The 9,061-nt window shown below is 32.4% G+C and overlaps 1 pseudogene; it reads left to right on the forward strand.

Annotated features, from left to right (window-relative positions):
* The first annotated feature begins 3,212 nt into the window (after positions 1-3,212).
* LOC131617722 (receptor-like protein 7) lies at positions 3,213-6,367 on the forward strand (annotated as a pseudogene).
* The last annotated feature ends 2,694 nt before the right edge of the window (positions 6,368-9,061 follow it).

Genomic DNA, 9,061 nt, shown 5'->3' on the forward strand with positions numbered 1-9,061 from the left:
TTTCTATTAAGGCTGCTTGTTATAGGTTGGATTGCACTTCGATTATGCTTAAGTTAGGGGTGGAAATCCTATGTCCCAATCAAGATTCAAGTCTTTGCTTAGAGACTTCTTTTGATTATGCTTCAAATAAGGGATGGATTGGTCGAAAGATGGGTTATTATTGGTGTGCACAACCTAGTATGCCCGCTCTATTTAGGACCGGCTTAAATGCACTTATACCATTTCCTTCTTTGTCTAGTGGCAGCTTGCGTGTGGCATAGTATGTTGGAGGGGATCGCGCATGGTGAGATAGCTGCCTAATTTTGACATTTTGGATCATTTGAAGGTCTTTGTAAATCTTATGAAAGGAAAGATCAAGAAAAATGTGTGTTTGTTCTTTAGGAAATAATATTATTAATTTTCATATAAACTTTATTCTTTAGGAAATAAACAATTTGACTCGCAGTCACTAATCACTAACATAAGGCAAAAGACTCCAAGAGGTCGAAGCACATGTGTTGCATTGGTGGTGTTAGATAAAAAATTTAAGTCGAATGAATCCAGACTTGAATAGTAAATATAATCACTTAATTAGTTGTATTTAAGCACTTTCAAAATGTCTTAGAATTGACTGGCATGAATACACAAGATAATTCAGTCTATATTTGAGTTTGCATAAAAGAGATGAAAATTCGAATGAAGAGAAGATAGAAATATGAAATTTTCTATGAAGATGATAGGCTTATATCATGTGATCTTCTAAATTCGAAATGGCCTATTAATAGGTGAAGTAATGTTGTTTTAAAAGCTTATGACCTTTGCTGAAATGGCCTATAATATCAGTTTGTAGCACATAATGCAAAACATATAAATGGACTTACCCAGTCTACTCAGCTATTGTATGCATCCTCCTAGTTCTTTTGTTATCTTTCAGCTCAACAATGCTATTACTCTCTATTTGGTCATGATATGAAAGACTCTCTATATCCGGGTAACCTAACTCTCTTAACCCATCTAATACTTCGAAATAACTCCAATAATCAGGATTCACATTGCATATTTCCTCTAACCCACTATACCCTAGTTTCGTGAACTCAGAAAACTCACCCCCGTGATGAACAATGCACACAAAGCGACTACCATGACTTAGAGACGGAATATGTAAAATCCTAAATGAGAAATCCAGTTATGGGTAACAAAACTACAAATATTTTGCATTACTCATACCTTATCACAGAATGTAGAAGATCTTCTTGTTCCACAAACCCTAAAAAATGAAGACGAACGAAGTATCAGTAGGAGAGATGAACGGAAATGGAAGAAATGAACACTGATAACATTGAATAAATAGTATTGTACCTTTGCACACGAAGATGGAGATGGAGATGAACGTTTCACGAATGCTGATGAACGAAAGAGGTTGTAGGAGAAAAGGTGAAAGGGTTAATGAAAAGGAACAATGAGAAAGAAATATGAAACCTTAAGAAGAAATGTCATTTTTATTCAAATGTGTTAATCATAAATCCAGGTGACCTAATGATGCCCAGTTCGACTGCCAACACGGCAAAAACTAACAGAAAAACATGAAACTTAACAAAAAAGACAACATTCACTAACGGAAGTATAAATAAGGGACCTGAATGTAACGTTTATTATATAAGGGACTGAACTGAAATTAAACTAAGGGACCAAATGATACATTAAGCCATTATTGTAGGAGTGAACTTACACGAAATTTGAAAAGGTTAAATGAGAGAGTTAAAAATTGAATGGTAAATAGTTGCTATGTAAAAAGGTTAAATTGGTTATTTTTGAAAAAATATAGGAAGAAAAGTATAAACATAAAGGTGTGAGATAAAGTTTTCAACTTTGCATTTATCATCTTTCTTGACGATGGAGCGGGGAGCAGAATCATTGAGAGAGATATACAAATTGGTTGAAAAGTCTTGGTCTTTCTTGACGATTGTTTTCATTTTACTCAGTCCCTACCCATCTTAAATATCTCTTAATTACTACAAAACAAGTGCATGCCATCACTCAATCGGTACGCACACACCCTAAACAAGTAAAGAAAGACTTTTGAAATCAGAGTGCACATGCAACTTCCTCTAAATGGGTTCCTTTTTAATTCTTTTTTCTTATTTCACTTTTCACTTGTTCTTTTTTATGGAAATGTTGTGTAAAACGTTTTGCTCATCCCTTGTATAAGAGAAGATGCCATTTAATGCATGTTTTCATTTTCTTCTGTTCCCACTTATGGATGCTAACGAATTAATCTTGTTGTTGATTATTCCTATCACTAAAAAAATATGATATTAAATAATAAAATAAATTAAATTTCTCTTCCGTGCTTTTAATGGGTAATAGAGTAATGTTTTAAATTTGAAAATTCAATCATGTTCCCGACATTTTGTTTTCAATTACATAATTTAAAACTAAGAAATTCTATAGAAAAACTTTAAATTTTTTTTAAATAAACTTTAAAAAAAAAAATTTGTGACACTTAGTGATAAGACTAAAGCCTCAAATTTAAGTCGATGAATCACAACCGTTATTCTATTGAAAATATTTGGCTTTTATTTTAATTTTTTAAAAAATAATATAATTGAGTGGTTGTCATGCATTGACAGTGTAAAAAATTTTACACTAATAGTGCATAGCAATTAAACTCTATCTTATAGAATTTAATTAGAATACACTGACGGTGTAAAGACGTTTTACACCGTCAGTGAATCACAACCGTTAATCTATTGGAAATGTTTGACTTTTATTTTAATTTTTTAAAAAATAATATAATTGAGTGATTGTTATGCATTGACAGTGTAAAAAATTTTACAGTCAGTGCATAGCAATTAAACTCTATCTTATATTGTGAAGTATCTTGATTTTACCAACAAATAGAGCGCAAAAATATAATACATCTTATATTGTGAAGTAACTTGATTTACCAAGGTCTTCAAAATTACCACCAAATAGAGTGTATAATATGTTATTATTTTATTGATTTAATCAATCAATTTTGTTAATGAAATTACTCATTGTTTGTGATTGGTACATGCACACGGTTCAAAAGTCTTGTCCCCCCTTGAAAAAATGCATGTCTTCATTTTCTTCCATCCGTACGCATCATAAATATACAGTAATCATTTCTATGAATTAATGTTGTCAAATTAATTCAACTACACAAATTCTTCTTTGCTTCTTTTCTATCTCTATAAACAGAGGAGAATCAATTGCTACATCCTAAATCACCAAGTAACACAGTGCAAGTGTAAGTTTAACTAAATGGGATCCTTACTTTTTGTATTGCCTTATTTTTCCCTTCACTTGTTCTTATTGCTGCTACTTACTCATTTTACTTCCTACACTTTTTCATTATGCAATCCTCACGACACCTCTGCATTGTTACACTTCAAGAACTCTTTTTTCGTCAACGCTTCATCTACACCTGAATATGATTATGACTATTATCCGTTGTATGGCTGTCCCTCTTTTTCTTTCAAAACAGAGTCTTGGAAAATAAGTAAAGACTGTTGCAAGTGGGATGGTGTCATGTGTGACAACGTTTCAGACTACGTGATTGGTCTCGACCTTAGTTGCAATAACTTGCAAGGTAAATTACATCCCAATAGCACTATCTTTCAACTTAGACACCTTCAACAACTCAACTTGGCTTTTAATGATTTTTCTATGTCTTCATTGCAAATTGGTGTTGGTGATCTAATTAATCTCGCATATCTAAATCTATCATACTGTAACCTCACTGGTAATATTCCTTCCACCATCTCTCATTTGTCAAAATTAGTATCACTTGATCTTGGCACAAATGACATTGAAACTCAATCCATTCACATGGAAGAAACTCATTCATAATGCTACTAATTTAAGGGAACTTAATCTTTATTGGGTGAATATGAGTTCAATCAGAGGGAGCTCTTTGTCTATGCTAAACAATTTGTCATCCTCTTTTGTTTCTCTTAGTCTATCATACACTGGGTTGCAAGGAAATTTGTCAAGTTCCATCCTTTCTTTACCTAATCTTCAAAAACTAGATTTGTCAAGTAATTATGATATTAGTGGTCAACTTCCAAAGTTCAACTGGAGCACTCCTCTTAAGTACTTGAGCCTCTCCTACATTACTTTCTCAGGTGAAATTCCTTATTCAATAGGTCAGTTGAAGTCTCTTACTCACTTAAACCTTCAAGCCTGCAATTTTAATGGAATGGTTCCTCCATCTTTGTGGAACCTCACTCAACTCACATATTTGAACCTTGCTGCCAACAATTTTGAGGGTGAGATCCCATCATTACTTTTAAAACTTTCAAACCTCACTTTATTGGATCTTCAATATAATAAGTTTAGCGGCAACATTCCAAATGTTTTTGAAAATTTAACCAAATTAGAATATTTATCACTTTATAGTAATAAACTAGTTGGCCAAATTTCAAGTGAAATCGCAAAACATTCAAAATTGAGCATTCTGTATTTAGGACATAACATGTTAACTGGAACAATTCCATACTGGTGTTATTATTGGCCTTCTTTAAGGGAGTTGGACCTCGACAACAACCACCTCACAGGATTCATTGAGAACTTCTCAACTCATTCTTTGGAAGTTTTATCTCTCTCTAATAACAACTTACATGGTCATTTTCCAAATTCAATATTTGAACAACAAAATCTTCATTACTTAGATTTGTCATCAACAAACTTGAGTGGTGTTGTGCATTTTCACCAATTTTTAACATTTCAAAACCTACATTTCCTCAATCTTTCACACAATAGTGCTCTTTCTATCAACATTGATAGCAAAAATAGAACCCTTCCACCTTACCTTCAATATTTATCATCAGCTAACAGTAATCGTTTTCCTAAATTCCTAGCACCACTACAAAATTTGAAAGTATTAGATCTCTCTAATAACAACATTCATGGGAAAATTTCCAAATTCCACCTCTTAAGCCAGCTCTTAAGCTCATGGGAGAACATGTATCACATTGATCTTAGTTTCAACAAGTTGCAAGGAGATCTTCCAATTCCACCAATTGGCATTCAATACTTTTTATTCTCAAATAACAACTTCACAGGAAACATTACTTTGTCATTGTGCAATGCAAGTTCCCTTGTAGTGCTCAATTTGGCTCACAACAATTTAACAGGGACAATACCACAATGCTTGGGAACATTTCCTTTTCTTTCTATATTGGATATGCAGATGAACAACTTCTATGGAAGCATGCCTAGAACCTTTTCCAAAGAAAATAATTTTGAGACAATAAAGTGGAATGGCAATCAATTGGAAGGACCACTGCCACACTCTTTGACCCGTTGCTCATTCCTTGAAATTTTGGACCTTGGAGATAACAACATAGACGAAGCATTTCCAACTTGGCTTGAAACTCTACAAGAGTTACAAGTACTCAGTCTACTATCAAATAAATTTCATGGTAAAATCACATGTTCTAGCACTGAGCATTCATTTTCTAAGTTGAGAATATTGGACATCTCTCATAACAATTTAAGTGGACCCTTGCCAACATCATGCATCAAGAACTTTCAAGGAATGATGAATGTGAATCATAGCCAAATTGGTCCGCGTTACATGGGTAGGGATAATTACTATAACGACTCTGTGGTGGTTGTAATGAAAGGTTTTTATATGGAGCTTACGAGGATATTGACTACTTTCACAACAATTGATTTATCAAACAACATGTTTCAAGGAGAAATTCCTCATGTCATTGGAGAATTAATTTCTCTCAAAGGTCTCAACTTTTCAAACAATGAAATCAGAGGTAAAATTCCTCAGTCTTTGAGTAATTTGAGAAGTTTGGAGTCGTTGGATCTCTCAAGGAACCAATTGACGGGTGAGATTCCGGCTGCTTTGACAAATTTAAATTTTCTCTCTATCTTAAACCTTTCACAAAACCACCTTGATGGAATCATACCTACAGGTCAACAGTTTTATACATTCGAAAATAGTTCATATGAAGGAAATACAATGTTATGTGGATTCCCGTTGTCTAAATCATGCAAAAATGATGAAGATCAACCACCACATTCAACTTCTGAAGATGAAGAGGAATCAGGATTTGGATGGAAAGCGGTAGTAACAGGATATGCATGTGGGGCAATATCTGGGCTGCTCTTTGGATATAATGTGTTCTTCATTGGAAAACCTGTATGGCTTGTAAGATTCTTTGAGCGTATGTTAACATAAGACTGAAGAGAACACGCAACAGAGCCGGTGCAAATCGAAGGAGAATGAATTAATTTGATGTCGGTGTACAATATCATGATTGATAATGTAGCTTTTCTGTGTAATATCATAATGTTGTCTATTTTAGACAGTTACATGTACAAATAAAAACTGGTGATAAACTAGTGATTGTGTTATTTTCATGACTGTGTTATGCATAACGTCTTTAACTTTTGAAGAATATGCTCAGTTTGTGAAAAAATGCTGGTTGATATTTGTATGTTTCGTATTTATCTTTTTATCTGGTTCTTATGTAAATAATATTTTTATTTAAGGCGATAACTAAAAAATATAATCATATTTTTAAAGATATAGGAGAATCCCTTAGTATCAGACAATTTTTTCTTTTTATTTTGATAAATATATACCTCCATCAAACTATAAACGAGTTTACCTATTCTATTAATTGTTCTTGAGTGAAGTTTATTAACTAATATGTTTTTATATTTGCTCTTGTTAGCTTTTGGTTAGTCTTATACTATTATTATGTTGTGTGTGGGTCCTGGTGGTTTTATGGATGATGCAGTTGTTTCATATTGTCCAAGTGGTTCACATGTTCAGTTTTCTTCTTCTCAGAAGAAGTTTGTTCTTAGAGTTTCATCTTTAGACTCCATTTCTTAGAAAATAAAGGTGTTTTGGCTAATGAGGGTTAGGTTAGTAGAAGAGTTGTAATGATTGTTAGGTATTTTAAAATTTCTTTTTAAAATGCAATAAAATTAAAATTTTATTTTTTAGTATTTTTATAATTGAAATAAAAGTATTCATTAAAAATATTTGACAATACATTTTCAACCAGGACAAAACTAAATAACTAAATTAAACATTTATGCAAATTTTTATTAAATTCAAACATTACGTTTCATGTCATAATATTAGTTTAGAACTACTTATAAAAAATATTATATACTTAAAATTCTACATCCTTGAAAAGGTTAAGAGGGTTAGCATCAAAGATAAGATTCTCACAATTTGGATAGCAACAACATGGAGTCTTTGGTGTATGTCTCAAAAGCTCACTTAAAGAATAATAATCTTTATTGAAACAAAACGGACACCTTAATATTGAGTCGGAGATTTCAAGCTTATGGGAATCATCTTTCAACTTATTATAATATCAACGTTTGTAGTATTCCAAATCAGATTCACGAGTACGTTCAGATTTTCGGTACATGTGAAAATGATAATATTAAAATCAACTTTAAAATAAGAGCAACACAAATAACTAAATATAGTGACTAAAACTAGATGATTTGATTATTACCTTCATAAGGGATAGCTAGGGATATATGAAAAGATAACTTAAGTTCACTTGGTAAATAGAGCATGCATTAGGTACTTTGTTCTTAAACATGATATTTCCAATCACTCCACTCACACAAAAAAAAACTTTGTTCTTAAACAAGATCTTGACAAATAATCATCTCTTTGATATGATGCTCAACCTGTACTAACATGCCCCATGTGGACAAGGCTACAGGTGTATTGTTAGAGTCCAAAGTCAAAATGAGGACCGGGTTCTCTGGATCACTTAGAATACAAGCCTAAAACGTGTCTTGTGTAGGGGCGTTCGCGATGCGATTTTGACGAAAAAATCATCCGAACTGCAAGAGAAAAAAATAGTGCAGTTTGGTTTGAGCCATACATACACATAGAGATGACAACATAATTTTGTAATTAGACATTCATACACTATCAAATAACAACAAAACTCGTCATATTTTGACAACAAATTTTTATTTAATATGTAAAAATTAAATTAGACAAAAATGGAATATTAAACATAAAATAATAGCATAAACAAATATAAAAATTATTATAATGAAACAAAAAATAGAAGAGACGAAAGATTAGTGAAGGTGAAAAAGAAAAAAAAGTGTTGAGAGATTAGAGAAGAAGATGTACGATAAAAACGAAACTGAAATACGGAACTTTTACATAAAAATGAGAAGGTGAAAAAGAAAGAATATAAGTGAGTAGAGATTATAGAAGAAGAGAGAAGATGTATGTGACAAAGAAGGTGCGATAATGTTATTAGAGATTTGAGAAGATCGGGACTGAAATTATATGTGTAAGGATGAGAAAATTGTTCGTAATCATAAGACTAATGTATAATAGGTTTATGTTTGGGTTAGATGTCAGTTAAGTAAAATTTAGGTTGTAACATAAAGCGGTTTGATTCGGTTTGGTTCGATTTACAAAATACAAACCGCAAATCGAATCGAACCGTGCGGTTTTGTTAAAAAATGACCCAAACTAATCCAAACCAAATGCGGTTTTTTGCGGTTTCGGTTTGATTTGGTTTGGTTTACAGTTTTCTATTGGGTTGGTTTGGTTTTGAACACCCCTTGTCTTGTGTACTCTAGGAGAAACAAGAAAATAGTAGGGGCTGTTAGATGATAGGAAGAATCTAGAAGGGCGTTGAATAGATCCTTTAGTTAAATTTTCACACTTTTTCAAACAACACGAACCCCCAGATTCAAACTCGTCTACAATGATCTGTTATTGAAAATATCGGATATCCTAACCGATTGGAATAAAGATGATAGATTATGAATCAATACACTTCACGTTTAATCAAAAGCTTAAACAAATTCACTTATTACTTAGTACTTCCAATGAGTTGTTTAAGATAAAATGAATAATTTGTGTGTTTGTCAAACACTTGGTGTGCTAAATGCACCAAGTTCACTTTCACTAAAGTTGTGGTGATTGTGTTACTAGATAACACTCAAAGTGAATGCTATAAATTTGTATGATACTACATAATCACCACAATTTTGTCACAAGTTGTTTTAACAAATGAAATCACACAAACTATGGCAA

The sequence above is a fragment of the Vicia villosa genome, linkage group LG7 (genome assembly GCF_029867415.1).
Source record: "Vicia villosa cultivar HV-30 ecotype Madison, WI linkage group LG7, Vvil1.0, whole genome shotgun sequence".
Lineage (NCBI taxonomy): Eukaryota > Viridiplantae > Streptophyta > Magnoliopsida > Fabales > Fabaceae > Vicia > Vicia villosa.